Here is a 19,111-nt window from a genome sequence, read left to right as displayed (position 1 = left end):
CATCTGGATGATCCAGAGGAGGAATGGGAGAAGGTCATGTGGTCTGATGAGACAAAAATACAGCTTTTTGTTCTAAACTCCACTCGCCGTGTTTGGAGGAAGAAGAGGGACGAGTACAACCCCAAGAACACCATCCCAACCGTGAAGCATGGAGGTGGAAACATCATTCTTTGGGGATGCTTTTCTGCAAAGGGGACGACTGCACCGTATTGAGGGGAGGATAGATGGGGCCATGTATCGTGAGATCTTGGCCAACAACCTCCTTCCCTCAGTAAGAGCATTGAAGATGGGTCGTCTTCCAGCATGACAACGACCCGAAACACACAGCGAGGGCAACTAAGGAGTGGCTCCGTAAGAAGCCTCTCAAGGTCTTGGAGGGGCCTAGCCAGTCTCCAGACCTGAACCCAATAGAAATTCTTTGGAGGGAGCTGAAAGTCCGTATTGCCCAGCAACAGCCCCGAAACCTGAAGGATCTGGAGAAGGTCTGTATGGAGGAGTGGGCCAAAATCCCTGCTGCAGTGTGTGCAAACCTGGTCAAGAACTACAGGAAACGTATGATCTCTGTAATTGCAAACAAAGGTTTCTGTATCAAATACACTGCTCAAAAAATAAAGGGAACACTAAAATAACACATCCTAGATCTGAATGAATGAAATATTCTTATTAAATAGTTTTTTCTTTACATAGTTGAATGTGCTGACAACAAAATCACACAAAAATTATCAATGGAAATCAAATGTATCAACCCATGGAGGTTTGGATTTGGAGTCACACTCAAAATTTAAGTGGAAAACCATACTACAGGCTGATCCAACTTTGATGTAATGTCCTTAAAACAAGTCAAAATGAGGCTCAGTAGCGTGTGTGGCCTCCACGTGCCTGTATGACCTCCCTACAACGCCTGGGCATGCTCCTGATGAGGTGGCGGATGGTCTCCTGAGGGATCTCCTCCCAGACCTGGACTAAAGCATCCGCCAACTCCTTGACAGTCTGTCTTGCATTAGGAGGAACCCAGGGCCAACCGTACCAGCATATGTTCTCACAAGGGGTCTGGGGATCTCATCTCGGTACCTAATGGCAGTCAAGCTACCTCTGGCGAGCACATGGAGGGCTGTGCGGCCCCCCAAAGAAATGCCACCCCAAACCATGACAGACCCACCGCCAAACCGGTCATGCTGGAGGATGTTGCAGGCAGCAGAACGTTCTCCACGGCGTCTCCAGACTCTGTCACATCTTCACATGTGCTCAGTGTGAACCTGCTTTCATCTGTGAAGAGCACAGGGCGCCAGTGGCGAATTTGCCAATCCTGGTGTTCTCTGGCAAATGCAAAACGTCCTGCACGGTGTTGGGCTGTAAAGCACAACACCCACCTGTGGACGTCGGGCCCTCATACCACCCTCATGGAGTCTGTTTCTGACCGTTTGAGCAGACACATGCACATTTGTGGCCTGCTGGAGGTCATTTTGCAGGGTTCTGACAGTGCTCCTCCTGCTCCTCCTTGCACACAGGCGGAGGTAGCGGTCCTGCTGCTGGGTTGTTGCCCTCCTACGGCCTCCTCCACGTCTCCTGATGTACTGGCCTGTCTCCTGGTAGCGCCTCCATGCTCTGGACACTACGCTGAAAGACACAGCAAACCTTCTTGCCACAGCTCGTATTGATGTTCCATCCTGGATTAGCTGCACTACCTGAGCCACTTGTGTGGGTTGTAGACTCCATCTCATGCTACCACTAGAGTCAAAGCACCGCCAGCATTCAAAAGTGACCAAAACATCAACCAGGAAGCATAGGAACTGAGAAGTGGTCTGTGGTCACCACCTGCAGAACCACTCCTTTATTGGGGGTGTCTTGCTAATTGCCTATCATTTCCACCTGTTGTCTATTCCATTTGCACAACAGCATGTGACATTTATTGTCAGTCAGTGTTGCTTCAGTTTGATTGACAGTGTTGTGGACAGTTTGATTTCACAGAAGTGTGATTGACTTGGAGTTACATTGTGTTGTTTAAGTGTTTTCCCTTTATTTTTTTGAGCAGTGTATTAAGTTCTGCTTTTCTGATGTATCAAATAATTATGTCATGCAATAAAATGCAAATTATTTGCTTAAATATCATACAATGTGATATTCTGTATTTTTGTTTTAGATTCCGTCTCTCACAGTTGAAGTCTACCTATGATAAAAAATTACAGACCTCTACATGCTTTGTAAGTAGGAAAACCTGCAAAATTGGCAGTGTATCAAATACTTGTTCTCCCCACTGTATATGGTGTTAGAGGGCACACAATGTGTTGTGAAATCTGTCGTGAAATGTAATGTAACGTTTTTAATGGTATATAACTGCCTTAATATTGCTGGATCCCAGGAAGAGACTAAATAAAATACAAATAAATACAAAAATACAAATACATTTGTTTATGGGAGAATCTCAATTGCATACTCCTCACGTCCTCTGTCCTCTCCTCCTTCTCAAAATCCATTGGAGGAGAAGGTCAGAGGGGAGGAGCTTTCTTTTCCAATAGGTTTTGAGAAGGATGCGAGTGCACGCTAGAAGTAGACCATTGAGATTCTCCCAATGTATTATTCTGAAGAAGAAGAAGATTCCTGTATGTTACTGATCTATTAAAGTCTCAAATTGAAGTATTTTATCTTGTCTGGTCTGTTTAGTGATTGAAAATCATTGTTACGTGTTCCATCAGACACTTTAGCCCTTAGCTAATCCTTCAATACAGGTTAAGGACACTTAAATGAGAATGCTTATACTCGACTAATAATCAACTACATTAAATATTGGATTGAGGTTGATGACACATAATGAATTCAACAGGGATAATCGCCAATCCATGAAGTGTGTTGATTATATGTTTAGAAGTAGTTGGCCTTTTGGGATGTAAGCTTTTTTACATTAAATAAGGATAAAAGTACCCTGATACAGTATGTACACTGAACAAAAATATAAACACAAAGTGCAACAATTTCAAAGATTTTACTGAATTACAGTTCATATAAGGAAATCAGTCAATTTAAATGAATTCATTAGGCCCTAATCTATGGATATCACATAACTGGGAATACATATATGCAACTATTGGTCGAAGATACCTTAAAAAATAAGTAGGAGACGGGGATCAGAAAACCAGTCAGTGTCTGGTGTGACCACCATTTGCCTCATGCAGCGTGATACATAGAGTTGATCAGGGTGTTGATTGTGGCCTGTGGAATGTTGTCCTACTCCTCTTTAATGCTGTGCAATGTAGCTGGATATTAGCGGGAACTGGAACTCGCTGTCATGCACGTCGATCCAGAGCATCCCAAATATGCTCAATGGGTGACTATGCAGGCCATGGAAGAACTGGGACATTTTCAGCTTGCAGGAATTGTGTACAGATCATTGTGACGGGGCCCTGCATTATCATTTTTTATTTATTTTTTATTTTACCTTTATTTAACTAGGCAAGTCAGTTAAGAACAAATTCTTATTTTCAATGACGGCCTAGGAACAGCGGGTTAACTGCCTGTTCAGGGGCAGAACGACAGATTTGTACCTTGTCAGCTCGGGGGTTTGAACTTGCAACCTTCCGGTTACTAGTCCAACGCTCTAACCACTAGGCTACCCATGCTGAAATGTGATGGCGGTAGATGAATGGTACGACAATGGGCCTCAGGATCTAGTGCATTGAAATTGCCATCGATAAAATGCAATTGCGTTCGTTGTCCGTAGCTTATGCCTGCCCATACCATAACCCCTCCGCTACCATGGGGCACTTTGTTCACAACGTTGACATCAGCAAACCGCTCGCTAACACCACGTCATATAAGACGTCTGCCATCTGCCCAGTACAGCTGAAACTGGGATTAATTCGTAAAGAGCACACTTTTCCACCGTGCCAGTGGCCATCAAAGATGAGCATTTGCCCACTGAGGTTGGTTATGACGCCAAACTGCAGTCAGGTCAAGACCCTGGTGAGGACAACGAGCACACATATGAGCTTCCCTGAGACTGTTTCTGACAGATTATGCAGAAATTCTTCGGTTGTGCAAATCCACAGTTTCATCAGCTGTCCGGGTAGCTGGTCTCAGACGATCACACAGGTGATAAAGCCGGATGTGGAGGTCCTGGGCTGGGGTGGTTGGTTACACATGGTCTGCGGTTGTTAGGCCGGTTGGGTATACTGCCAAATTCTCTAAAACAATGTTGGATACGGCTTATGGTAGAGAAATTAACATTTAATTATCTGGCAACAGCTCTGGTGGACATTCCTGCAGTCAGCATTCCAACTGCACGATCCCTCAAAACTTGAGATATCTGTGGCATTGTGTTGTGTGACAAAACTGCACATTTTGAAGTGTTTTGTCCCCAGCACAAGGTACTGATCATGCTGTTTAATCAACTTCTTGATATGCCACAACTGTCAGGTGGATTGACTACCTTGGCAAAGGAGAAATGCTCATTAACAGGGATATGAACAAATTTGTGCACAACATTTTAGAGAAATACTTTTTGTGCGCATGTAAAAAATCTTCTGATAATTTATTTCAGCTCATAATACATGGGACCAACACTTTTTTATATTTTTGTCCAGTATATAATGCAACAACAACTATTAAGAACAATACAGTACCAGCCAAAAGTTTGGAAATACCTACTCATTCAAGGGCTTTTCTTTATTTTTACTATTTTCTACATTATAGAATAATGGTGAAGACATTGAAACTATGAAATAACACATATGGATGGAATCATTTTTATATTAGCGATTTTTCAAAGTAGCCACCATTTTCCTTGATGACAGCTTTGCACACTCTTGGCATGCTCTCAACCAACTTTATCTGGAATGCTTTTCCAACAGTCTTGAAGGAGTTCCCACATATGCTGAGCACTTGTTGGCTGCTTTTCCTTCACTCTGCGGTCCAACTTATCCCAAACCATCTCAATTGGGTTGAGGTCGGGTGATTGTGGAGGCCAGGTCATGTGATGCAGTACTCCATCACTCTCCTTCTTGGTCAAACAGCCCTTACACAGCCTGGAGGTGTGTTGGGTCATTGTCCTGTTGAAAAACAAATGATAGTCCCATTAAGCGCATGGATGGCATATCACTACAGAATGCTGTGGTAGCCATGCTGGTGCCTTAAATTCCTTGAATTCTAAATAGATCACCAGCAAAGCACCCCCAACACCATCACACCTCCTCCTCCATGCTTTATGGTTGGAACAAAAAAATCGGTCATCAGACCAAGTCTCTTCTTCTTATTGGTGTCCTTTAGTAGTGGTTTATTTGTAGCAATTCGACCATGAAAGGCCTGATTCACGCAGTCTCCTCTGAACAGTTGATGTTGAGATGTGTCTGTTACTGAACTATGTGAAGCATTTATTTGGGCAGCAATTTCTGAGGCTGATAACACTAATGAACTTATCCTCTGCAGCAGAGGTAACTCTAGGTCTTCCTTTCCTGTGGCGGTCATCATGAGAGCCATTTTTATCATAGCGCTTGATGGTTTTTGTGACTGCACTTGAAGAAACTTTAAAAGTTCTTGAAATTTTTAACATTGACTGACCTTACTGTCTTAAAATAATGGACTGTCGTTTCTCTTTGCTTATTTGAGCTGTTCTTACCATAATATGGACTTGGTATTTTACCAAAAAGGGCTATCGTCTGTATACCACCACTACCCTGTCACAACACAACTGATAGGCTCAAACGCATTAAGAAGGAAATAAATTCCACAAATTAACTTTTAACAAGGCACACCTGAAATGACTACCTCATGAAGCATTTCGCTACACCTGTAATAACATCTGCTAAACATGTGTATGTGACCAATAACATTTTGAGAGAATGCCAAGAGTGTGCAAAGCTGTCATCAAGGCAAAGGGTGGATACTTTGAAGAATCTGTTTAACACTTTTTTGGTTACTACATGATTCCATATGTGTTATTTCATAGTTTTGAGGTCTTCACTATTATTCTACAATGTAGAAAATAGTTTAAAAAATAATTAAAAACTTTGAATGAGTAGGTGTGTCAAAACCTTTGACTGGTACTGTAAAGACAAGATTAAATCAATGTCACACAACTCACTTGGTGGCAATGCTGCTGGATCCGGATAGGCCAACCGAGCCGAGGAGAAGTTTCCTCCAGACTCCACAGCAGTGGAGGGAAGATGGGAAAGGACATCTAGTGTGGGCTCAGTCTCTGTAGCAGGCAACTCCTGAGGACTAGCTGGGGCTGAGGACATGATGTGTCCTTCCCCGGTCTCAGTTGCAGCCATGCCCGACAACAGTGCCGGGGCTGGAGAGGAAACTTCTTGCTGCTGTCTTCCATATGACTGTCCCATGTTCTCCACTGCAACCTGTTGAAGAGGGCTCCCCTGACAGGAGGAAGCCCGGACCTGGTCTTCTGTTGCATAATGTGAAGATTGTATATTCTACTCAATAGGGGAAAAACAGGCACCCTTTTCTCCATATGGCGTATGCAGCGATGTACATGGCACTGCAACTCTGTTGTGCTCCAACGTAGATGAATAATCCACACACTGGGTTGTTGAGGATGCAGCCCCACCTGATGCTGAGTAGTATCCCACAGGTGGAGGAGAAGGGCCATAGGGTCCACATTAAAAGCTTACTTGCAAGCCCTTAACCAACAATGCAGTTCAAGAAATAGATTTAAGAAAATATTTTCTAAATAAACTAAGGTAAAAAAAGTGAAAAAAAAGTAACAATAACGAGGCGATATACAGGGGATACCGGTACCGAGTCATTGTACGGGGGTACAGGTTAGTCGAGGTCATTTAGGGTTAAAGTGATTATGCATAGATAATAAACATCGAGTAGCAGCAGTGTAAAAAGAAAGGGGTGGGGGGGTCAATGTAAATAGTGTAAACAGCTGGGACTCTTTATTGTGGTCAAGGAGTGCACCAGCTCGGGATCCACGAGAGCAGAGGGATAGTCACGTGATCTTCCACCTCCTGGGGAAAGAGTGAGTATTCCCTTTTCCTCACTTTCTGCTAAAGTATTTTTGGTGTCCATCACACTAGTTGACTGTCCCTCCTGCACTGGGTCTACAGCGTTAGCGGATTCCGCTGCCTCTGGGAACTTTATTGACCAGACCCTTGCCTCCTCTCTGAACATCATCTCATACCCACTCTCCGGAACCATCACACACATCATCCAACCACTCACCCTCACAGTGGAGTCCATTCATCGGGAGAACATTCCCTTCATCACCAGTTCCCAAGATCATCTTCGGCCTCCCTTGGCTTCAACGCCACAACCCCACCATCTCATGGTCGAGGATGAGAATCACAGACTGGTCACCCAAATGCCAGAGGACCTGCTTCCCCATCCCCTGTGGTTCCACATCGGTTGAGAGTCCTGTGGTTGCCCTTCAGCCCAACATCCCGTAGGTATTTTCCAAGACCGTGCCACATGTCTTCCTCCTCATCGCAGGGACTGGGACTGTGCCATCGACCTGCTTGCAGGTTCTGAGCCTCCGTGCAGACGCATCTACCCTCTGTCGGTGGCTGAGACCAAAGCCATGGAGGAGTACATCTAAGAGGCCTCCAACAAGGTTTCATTCGCATGTCCACTTGTCCTGCATCAGCTGGTTTCTTCTTCGTGGGCAAGAAGGATGAAGAGTTATGTCCATGTATTGATTACAGAGGACTCAATTAAATCACCACAGAGCACCTTTGCTCTCTCTCGTTGGTGCCGGCAGCCATCGAACTGCTCCGCGGGGCCCGGTTCTTTACCATACTGGACCTGCGGAGTGCATACAATCTCATCTGCTTCCGGGAGGGGGATGAATGGAAGATGGCTTTTAGCATAATGTCTTAGCTAATGCACCATCAGTGTTCGAAGCATTTGTCAACGAGGTGTTCAGGGACATGCTTGGACACCAGGTGGTCGTGTAAATTGATGACATCCTGGTCTACTCGGCTACCCTGGAAGATCATATCGCCCATGTTTGGTCAGTCCTGGAACACCTTCTGCCTAACCACCTGTTTGTCAAGGCTGTGAAGTGCCAGTTTCGTCAGAAGGCTGTCTCCTTTGTAGGCTACCAAATCAGCCCGCAGGGAGTAAGGATGGATGACAAGAAGATGCAGTCAGGTCATGGCCAGTCCCAACCACCATAAAGGAGTTACAACGGTTTGTAGGGTTAGCCAACTACCACTGTTTCATCATGAGCTTCAGCTCCGTTGCCACTCCTCTCTCAAGGGTGGCCCCCATAGGTTGGTGTGGAGCCCATCAGCTGACATAGCTTTCTGTCTACTCAAGTGACGTTTCAGCTCCGCCCTATTGCTCAAACACCCAGATCCCAGGATATCCCTTGTGGTGAGGTGGGCGTGGGGGCAGTTCTGTCTCAACGACAAGATAAACCACAGAAATTGTATCCGTGTGCATATTACTCTAAGAAACTGTCCCCTGCAGAGAGGAATTACGACACCGGTGATCGAGAGCTCCTGGCAGTGAAATTAGAGAAGTGGTGATACTGGCTGGAGTGCGCCAAGGACCCATTCGTCGTCCTCACCGACCATCAGAACCTGGAGTACATACAGACAGCAAGGAGGCTGAATCCGCGCCAAGCAAGGTGGGCCCTTTTCTTCACAAGATTTGACTTCATGCTGACCCATCGCCCAGGTTGACCCATCGCCTACGATTCAGAAGAGGGTCCTGTCCAGAATGCACCAATAATCCCATCCTCCCGAGTCATAGCCCCTGTGGTCTGGGATGTAGATATGGACATCCGCCAGGCTCTGGAGAGGGATCCCGCACCCACTAACTGTCCTCCTGAGCGCATCTACATTCCCACAGGGACAAGGGATCAGCTGCTGACCTGGGCACACACAGCTCTTGTCACTGGACATCCAGGTATTTTTCACACTACCCAATCCATCTCTGAGAAGTACTGGTGGCCCACCTTGGTGTAGGACATCACTTGCAGCGTCAACTCCTGTTCCATATGTGCCCAAACCAAATCCCCCCCCCCCCCCCCGTAACGCTCCAGCAAGGATAGATGAGAACAGCTCCCCTGGTCTCATCTATCCATTGACTTTGTTACTGATCTCCCCTCCTCTGACAGTTTCATCACCATTTTCGTGGTTGTGGATAGATTTTTCATATCCTGTCTTTTAATTCCTCTCTGGTCTCCCTACTGATCTCCAGGTCACTGAGGCACTACTCCAGCAGGTCTTCCGGCCTTATGGCCTTCCGGAGGACATCGTCTCCAACCGTGGCCCCCAATTCACATCACGGGTATGGAGAGCCTTTATGGAGAAGCTTGGGGTCACGGTCAGCCTCAATTCTGGGGATAGGCTTTAGCCCAACAGGCGGATGGAGAGGATGAACCAGGAGCTGGGGAGGACCGACAGGGAAAGTGGGTCCGATTCCTTCCATGCCCAGAATTCCCTACAACACCCAATACTTGGCTGACCCCCTTCCAGTGTGTTCTGGGTTTTGAGCCGGCCGTGGCTCCGTGGACCCCCAGGCCAGACCAAAGCTCCTGCAGTTGATGAGTGGTTCAAGTGTGGAGCGATGCTCACGTGAGTCTCCAGTTTGTAGATCCCCACTGCAGTGTGACTCCCGTTTTTCCATCCTGGGGATCGTGTCTGGCTCTCTACCAGGAACCTCCCACTCCACCTGCCCTGCAAGAATCTGAGCCCCTGGTTTGTGGGGCCATTCAAGGTTCTCCGGAGGATCATGATGTGACGTGTAGATTACAGCTTCCCAATTACTAACATATCTCACCTTTTCATGTCTCCCTTCTCAGGAGAGAAGGTCTCCCTTCTCCCTTCTGGGCCGTACGCATTACCCTCTGTAGTGCCTTGCGTTCGGAGGCCAAGCAGTTACCATACCAGGCAGTGATGCAACCAGTCAGGATGGTGCAGCTGTAGAACTTTTTGAGGATCTGAGGATCCATGCCAAATCTTTTCAGTATCCTGAGGGTTTTGTCGTGCCCTCTTCACAACTGTCTTGATATGCTTGGACCATGATAGTTTGTTGGATGGCGTGAACACAAAGGAACTTGAAGCTCTCAACCTACTCCACTACAACCCCGTCGTTGAGAATGGGGGCGTTTTCGGTCCTCCTTTTCCTGTAGTCCACAATCATCTCCTTTGTCTTGATCACGTTGAGGGAGAGGTTGTTGTCACGTTGAAGGCCAGGTCTCTTACCTCCTCCCTATAGGCTGTCTCATCGTAGTCGGTGATGAGGCCTACCACTGTTGTGTCATCAGCTAACTTTATTATGGTGTTGGAGTCATGCCTGACCAAGCAGTCATGAGTGAACAGGGAGTACAGGAGGGGACTGAGAACGCACCCCAGAGGGTCCCCCATGTTGTGGATCAGTGTGGCAGATGTGTTGTTACCTACCCTTACCACCTGAGGTCACCCGTCTGGAAGTCCAGGATCCAGTTGCAGAGGGAGGTGTTTAGTCCCAGGGTCCGTAGCTTAGTGATGAGCTTTGAGGGCACTATGGTGTTGAACGCTGAGCTGTTTGTAGTCAATGAATAGTATTCTCACATAGGTGTTCCTTTTGTCCAGGTGTGAAATGGCAGTGTGGAGTGCAGTAGAGACTGCATCATCTGTGGATCTGTTGGGGCGGTATGCAAATTGGAGTGGGTCTAGGGTTTCTGGAATAATGGTGTTGATGTGGGCCATGACCAGCCTTTCAACGCACTTGATGGCTACAGACACGAGTGCTATACAGCTCAGTAGTCATTTAGGCAGGATACCTTTGTGTTCTTGGGCACAGGGACTATGGTGGTCTGCTTGAAACACGTTGGTATCACAGATTCAGACAGGGAGTATGAAAATGTCAGTGAAGACACCTGCCAGTTGGCCAGTGGAGTACATGTTCTGGTAATCCGATTGGCCCTGCGGCCTTGAGAATGTTGACCTGGTTAAAGGTCTTACTCACATCGGCTACGGAGAGAGTGATCACACAGTCGTCTGGAACAGCTGATGCTCTCATGCATGTTTCAGTGTTACATGCCTCGACGCGAGCGTAGAAGTAATTTAGCACGTCTGGTAGGCTCGTGTCACTGGGCAGCTCGCGGCTGTGCTTCCCTTTGTAGTCTGTAATAGTTTGCAAGCCCTGCCACATCTGACGAGCATCAGATATGGTGTAGTACGATTAAATCTTAGTCCTGTATTGACACTTTGCCTGTTTGATGGTTCGTCAGAATTTATTATAGCTTCCTTGAAGGTGGCAGCTCTACCCTTTAGCTCAGTGCAGGTGTTGCCTCTAATCTATGGCTTCTGGTTGGGGTATGTACGTACAGTCACTGTGGGGACAACGTCATCGATGCACGTATTGATGAAGCCAGTGACTGATGTGGTGTACTCCTCTGTGCTAGCAAAACAGTCTTGTAGCTTAGCATCTGCTTCATCTGACCACTTTTTTAAAGACCCGAGTCACTTGTGCTTCCTGCTTTAGTTTTTGTTTGTAAGCAGGAATCAGGAGGGTAGTATTATGGTCAGATTTGCCAAATGGAGAGTGAGAGAGATTTGTATGCGTCTCTGCGTGTGGAGTAAAGGTGGTCTAGAGTTCTTGTCCCTCTGGTTTCACATTTAAAAATTAGGTAAAACGGATTGACGTTACCCTGCGTTAAAGTCTGCGGCCACTAAAAGCGCCGCCTCTCGACAAGCATTTTCTTTCTTACGTTTGCTTATGGCCATATACAGCTCATTGAGTGTGGTCTTAGTGCCAGCATTGTTTGTGGTGGCGAGCAAAACCTTGCGACTTCCATAGGTATCGTGCACCAGCTGTTTACAAATATACATAGACCGTCACCCCTTGTCTTACCAGAGGCTACTGTTCTATCCTGCCAATACAGTGTATAACCCACCAGCTGTATGTTATTCATGTCGTCGTTCTGCAGTTTTTAATGTCCTGTAACTAATTACCTACCCTATATCTGGCACTCCCATAGGTTCTTTCCCCAGCCAGTATTGTTTCTGCATCTATGTGAAGATGCCACTGCTATGTCGTCTATGTATGTTTGTTGGTTTATTAAACGTACCACCTGCTTCTCGACTCTGTCTTTGTTGCAAGTACTGTGCGCCTCCCATTGTCGGTTCTGGACTTGGCGATTGTGAAGAAACGCCTGGTGGCATGTCTTGTCGGGTATACATGGGTGTCCAAGCTGTGTGCTAATAGTTTAAACAGACAGCTCGGTACATTCAGCTTGTCAACACTTCTTACAAAAACAAGTAGTGATGAAGTCAATCTCTCCTCCACTTTGAGAATTGAGAGTTGGACATGAATATCAATATATGCATATCACATATCATGCACTTTCAAGGTCCAGCTGTGCTGCGCTGTCCTGAGCCAACTGCAATTTTCTTAAATCCCTCTTTGTGGTACCTGACCACACGACTGAACAGTAGTCCAGGTGTGACAAAACTAGGGCCTTCTCCGCATCTTAGCTACTGTTGTATCAACATGTTTTGACCACGACAGTTTAAAATCCAGGGTTACTCCAAGCAGTTTAGTCACCTCAACTTGCTCAATTTCCACATTATTGATTACAAGATTTAGTTGAGGATTAGGGTTTAGTGAATGATTTGTCCCAAATGCAATGCTTTTAGTTTTAGAAATATTTAGGACTAACTTATTCCTTTCCAACTCATTCTGAAACTAACTGCAGCTCTTTGTTAAGTGTTGTAGTAATTTCAGTCGCTGTAGTAGCTGACGTGTACTGTGTTGAGTCATCCCCATACATAGACATACTGGCCTTACTCAAAGCCATTGACATGTCATAAGTAAAGATTGAAAAAAAAGTAATGGGCCTAGACAGCTGACCTGGGAAATTCCTGATTCTACCGGGATTATGTTGGAGAGGCTTCCATTAAAGAACACCCTCTGTGTTCTGTTAGAAAGGTAAATCTTTATCCACAATATAGCAAAGGGTGTAAAGACATAACACATATGTTTTTTCCAGCAGCAGCCTATGATCGATAACGTCAAAAGCTCTACTGAAGTCTAAGAAAACAGCCCCCACAATATTTCTATCATCAATTTCTCTCAGTCAATCAACAGTCATTAATGTCCTTCCCTATAAGTGCGCTGAAAGTGTGTTTTCAATTTGTTTACTGTAAAATAGCATTGTATCTGGTAAATAAAACACATCTAAAAGGACACACACTTTTAAGTAAGCTTAAATTTAAGATATAGCAAATAGGAGTGGCAATATCATCTGCTATTAACTTCAGTCATTTTCCATCCAAGTTGTCCGGTGGCTTGTTATTGTTGTTAACAACAACAACAAAAAATCATATCTTCCACACTCACATTACGGGATAAGAAATTACAATGCTTTGTCTTTCATAATTTGAACAGATTTAGTTGGATGTGTAGTGTCAGAGTTTGTTGCTGGCAAGTCATGGCTAAGTTTGCTAATCTTGCCAATAAAAAATTCATGAAAGTGATTTGCAATATCAGTGAGTTTTGAATGAGCCAAGAAGGCAGAATGACGTCGGAGGGGATGACTGCCCTTTTACAGGTTCCTAACCAACTGTGCTACTTTTATATATTTTTTGCAATGTTTTTAACATGTTTTTTTTGCTACTTTTGTACATAATGTTGCTGTTACCGACACTTATGAATCACGGAATAGTAAGTAACTAGGATGTTGGGGCACCACAAGAAAATTGCTTATAGAGTTGCAATTTCTTCAGATATTTTATTATCGATTACGGTCTTCTATTAATGTATGATGACTGCTACAGTCTCATTCCTGAATGTTGCAAACTCTTGGATATCTGACAAGTTAATAAACAGATCACTGACCTTTTCGAATCCCACCATACCTTCTCCTCTGTGCAATCCGGTTTCCGAGCTGGTCATGGGTGCACCTCAGCCGCGCTCAAAGTACTAAACCATATCATAACCGCCATCGATAAAAGGCAGTACTGTGCAGCCATCTTCATCAACCTGGCCAAGGCTTTCGAATCTGTCAATCACCACATTCTTATCGGCAGACTCAATAGCATTGGTTTCGCAAATGACTGCCTCGCCTGGTTCACCAACACCGTCGCAGACAGAGTTCAGTGTGTCAAATCGGAGGGGGTGTTATCTGGACCTCTGGCAGTCTCTATGGGGGTACCATAGGGTTCAATTCTCGGGCCGACTCTTTTCTCTGTATATACCAACGATGTCGCTCTTGCTGATGGGTGATTCCCTGATCCACCTCTACGCAGACGACACCGTTCTGTATACATCTGGCCCTTCCTTGGACACTGTTAACTACCCTCCAAACGAGCTTCAATGCCAAACAACACTCCTTCTGTGGCCTCCAACTGCTCTTAAATGCTAGTAAAACCAAATGCATGCTTTACAACAGTAAAGCTGCCCGCACCCGCCCGCCCGACTAGCATCACTACTCTGGACGGTTTTGACCTAGAATATGTGGAGAACTACAAATACCTAGGTGTCTGGCTAGAATGTAAACTCTCCTTCCAGACTCATAAAAAACATCTCAATCCAAAATCAAATCTGGAATCGGCTTTCTATTTCGCAACAAAGCCTCCTTCACTCACGCCGCCAAACTTACCCTAGTAAAACTGACTATCCTACCGATCCTCGACTTTGGCGATGTCATCTACAAAATAGCTTCCAACACTCTACTCAGCAAACTGGATGCAGTTTATCACAGTGCCATCCGTTTTGTTACTAAAGCACCTTATACCACCCACCACTGCGACCTGTATGCTCTAGTCGGCTGGCCCTTGCTACATATTCGTCGCCAGACCCACTGGCTCCAGGTCATCTACAAGTCCATGCTAGGTAAAGCTCCGCCTTATCTCAGTTCACTGGTCACGATGGCAACACCCACCCGTAGCATGCGCTCTAGCAGGTGTATCTCACTGATCATCCCTAAAGCCAACACCTCATTTGGCCGCCTTTCGTTCCAGTTCTCTGCTGCCTGTGACTGGAACGAATTGCAAAAATCGCTGGAGTTGGAGACTTTTATCTCCCTCACCAACTTCAAACATCTGTTATCTGAGCAGCTAACCGATCGCTGCAGCTGTACATAGTCTATCGGTAAATAGCCCACCCAATTTGACCTACCTCATCCCCATACTGTTTATATTTATTTACTTTTCTGCTTTTTTGCACACCAATATCTCTACCTGTACATGACCATCTGATCATTTATCACTCCAGTGTTAATCTGCAAAATTGTAATTATTCGCCTACCTCCTCATGCCTTTTGCACACAATGTATATAGACTCCCCTTTTTTTCTACTGTGTTATTGACTTGTTAATTGTTTACTCCATGTGTAACTCTGTGTTGTCTGTTCACACTGCTATGCTTTATCTTGGCCAGGTCGCAGTTGCAAATGAGAACTTGCTCTCAACTAGCCTACCTGGTTAAATAAAGGTGAAAAAAAAGAAGAAAAAAAAGATGTGAGTGCTATAGTAACCTGTCATTTAGACAGGTTACCTTAGCATTCTTGGGCACAGGGACTATGGTGGTCTGCTTGAAACACGTAGGTATTACATAGTCAGGGAGAGGTTGAAAATGGGAGTGAAGACACTTGCCAGCTGGTCAGAGCATTCTGTGAGAACGTGTCCTGGTAATCCATCTGGCCCTGCAGCCTTGTGAATGTTAACATGTTAAATAAGGATAGGACAATTTTTTTCAATTTTCGCCTAAAATGACATACCCAAATCTAACTGCCTGTAGCTCAGGACCTGAAGGAAGGATATGCATATTATTTATACCATTTAAAAGGAAACACTTTGAAGTGTGTGGAAATGTGAAATTAATGTAGGAGAATATAACACATTAGATCTGGTAAAAGACAATACAAACAGAAATACATGTGGTTTCTTTTTTTTCATCATCTTTGAAATGCAAGAGAATGGCCATAATGTATTATTGCAGTTTAGGCACAATTTGGATTTTGGCCGCTAGATCAAATCAAATCAAATCAAATTTATTTATATAGCCCTTCGTACATCAGCTGATATCTCAAAGTGCTGTACAGAAACCCAGCCTAAAACCCCAAACAGATGAGAGCAGTGTGTATGCAAAGTTTCAGATTGATCCAGTGAAGCATTTCAATACTGTACAATATTTTGTATCAAGTCTGCCCAAATTTGTCAATTGATACATTTTCAAGTATATAACTACAGAGAACATACAATAATGATATGGTTAATCAAAATTTAAGTTTACACACTCCCAGGAATGTCATACATAATGGATTATTAGATTTTACACTAACTTTCACACATCTCGATGGCGTGGTGGGTGTGGAGCCAGACACAGCAGGGGTTCAAACTGAAGAACCCAGTTCCCTACATTTGAAAATAAAAATAGATTGTATCAAACAAAACTACAAAATTAAACTATTTTATTCCTGGGACCCTCAGGATGACAAATCAGAGCAATATTACTGAATGTAAGTACATTATTTACCTTCAGAGGTGAATGTATCAATCCAGTTGCCATGATAAAAGTATTGTGTTGTTGTGCACTCTCCTCAAACAATAGCATGTTTTTTTTTCACTGTAATAGCTACTGTAAATTGGACAGTGCAGTTAGATTAACAAGAATTTAAGCTTTCTGCCCATATAAGACAAGTCTATGTTCTGGGAAATGTTCTTGTTACTTACAATGTCATGCTAATCACATTAGCACACGTTAGCTCCACCATCCCGGTGGAGGGACACCGATCCCGTAGAGGTTTTGAAGGTCTTACTCAAATCGGCTACGGAGAGCGTGATCACACAGTCGTCCGGAACAGCTGGTGCTCTCACGCATGGTTCAATGTTGCTTGCCTCGAAACGAGTATAGAAAGCATTTAGATAATCTGGTGGGTCCAACAAACCATCAAACTTAGTCCATTTGCATTTATAGGTGACAAAATGATTCTCTTACCTCTTCAGTGGTTGTCTTCCACGCAGAGCTTGATTCGCTTGAAATTGGTTGTGCTCTGTGTTAATAATTGTAGGCAACACATACTAATAAGGCAATCAGGTCAATCGGGTTCATCTGTCAGAAGACATCATGAACATTTTGATAAGACACGTTTTTCACTAGTGTGGCAACACTTCATGCAATGTAATCACAATTTTTTGTTTGTTTGGGGGGGTTACCATTATTTAACTAGGCAAGTCAGTTAAGAACAAATTCCTATTGACAATGACGGCCTACACCGACCAAACCCAAATGACGCTGGGCCAATTGTGCACTGCCCTATTGGACTTCCAATCACGTCCGGTTGTGATACAGCGTGGAATCAAACCAGGGTGTGTAGTGATGCCTCTAGCACTGAGATGCTGTGCCACTCAGGAGCCCAAAACATCATATGTGAATCGTTTCACGAAACTAGAGGTACACTAGTTCACTACTTCACAGGAGCTCCATTTGAACTTAACCTTTCATGTGCCTTAATAACAAACTTGTGTGCATATGTAAATACGAATACAATTGTTAAATTACAAGCCTAGTTGGTTTGGCAATGGAAAACACTAACAACCTTCCTGATAGACATGATTGGCTGAGATAATGAGTGGGCTGGACATGCCAAGAGATGAGTTCGGTTTGGTCTGCCATGTAGCACGCTTCTTTCTGTCTATAACATGAGCTGGTCAGTATGTGTAGATAATCCTTTCTAACGCAGCTTTTTTTTTTAAAGATATCACGTAGTAGAACTGCATAAATGTTGCTCTCCACTTTCTAGAGGACCGAGTTTTGAAATCAGTGGAATTAGAGTATGATAGCTAAGGAGATGGAGAAAATTCTGCCGTTTGATTGCAAATATGCAGACAGAGTCGAAAAGAGAACACACAGAAGGCTGTTGTATAAAACACCTGTCTCCGGATTACATCTTCAAACTAAGGGTAACCATGGCATCCATGACAGAGAGGGAGAAGTGTTCATCCATGTATACAGGTAAGAGAGTCTAACTAGCTACATTTTCAGATATTACACATTCCTAATTTTGTCAGAAAGTCGTTTAATTTCAAGTTAAAGTGTATTGTTAGCTAGCTAGCTAATGTTAGCTGGCTGGCTAGCTAGCTAACATTACATGTATGATCTGTGTAGTAATATTATTCATATCTCAGAGCCATTTACATAGCTAATTGTAGCCTAACGTTAGCTAGCTAACATTGAACCTGGTGGGTTCGCTACCTGCAGATTCAAAACAGGGTAGTAACATCAGGAGTTATGGTTAATTATTTAGCTAGCTAGCTACAAGTCTCAACAAAAGACTCCACTATGCAAGTAACTATTTCAATAGAATGTTTATGATGTACCTGCGACAACTGTCGATAGACATAGCTGGTTAATTCGCTCTGTCAATCCACTCTGATTTCTGAGCACTCTCATCTGAGTGTGCCAGAGTGCAGAATAACTGTCAGTAAACTTTGGCATAAAAAGCATAATTAAATTGTCGCCAGCAGCACAGTTGCAGTCACCAACGCTCTGGATAACATAAAAACAGCCTAACTAGCTCTGCTAGGGTGAGTAAAATGGTCAGAGTGAGCTTTTCTCTCATTTGTGTCTGGAAGTAGCTAGCCAGCCGTTAGCCAGTTAGCTTTGGTGCTTGACTGCTGTCCGAATGCTCTGATCAACTCTACTCCTCGGCCAGAGCGTCCAGTGTGTGCTCTGTACGCTCTGAGACTGAAATGCTCTGAAATTACAAACGGACCATCTGACAAAGCTCTGAGTTTACGGATGACCAGAGCACACTCTGCCACGCCCGATTAAATTTACGAACACACTCGTAGTAAAAACCAGCCTTTAGTCTTGAAATCTTTGGTAATTTAGTACATAGCCTCACATGTGAAACCTTAAAGAGATGGGTGGGGCTAAAGCTTAAGAGGGTGTGAACGATGTTGAATGGGTGTAGACAAAAGGGGCTCTCCAGTAGGTACCAAAACATTCAAGGGCCATTTTCTCAAAAGTGAGGTTACAAGTTTATCAACTTCCAAAGCAGAATTAAAAAGTGAGGTTACAAGTTAATCAACTTTCAACGCAGAATGACTTTCCCATTGGAAAAATACAATTTCAAATTTTGCTACATAAGTCCGAATCAAGCCGCTTGGTCACATATGGCAACTTAGCCCTAAAAATAGAATGCCAAATGCATGATATTAATA

This window comes from Oncorhynchus kisutch, linkage group LG2 (assembly GCF_002021735.2).
Source record: "Oncorhynchus kisutch isolate 150728-3 linkage group LG2, Okis_V2, whole genome shotgun sequence".
Lineage (NCBI taxonomy): Eukaryota > Metazoa > Chordata > Actinopteri > Salmoniformes > Salmonidae > Oncorhynchus > Oncorhynchus kisutch.
Note: the sequence above shows the minus strand (reverse complement) of the source record.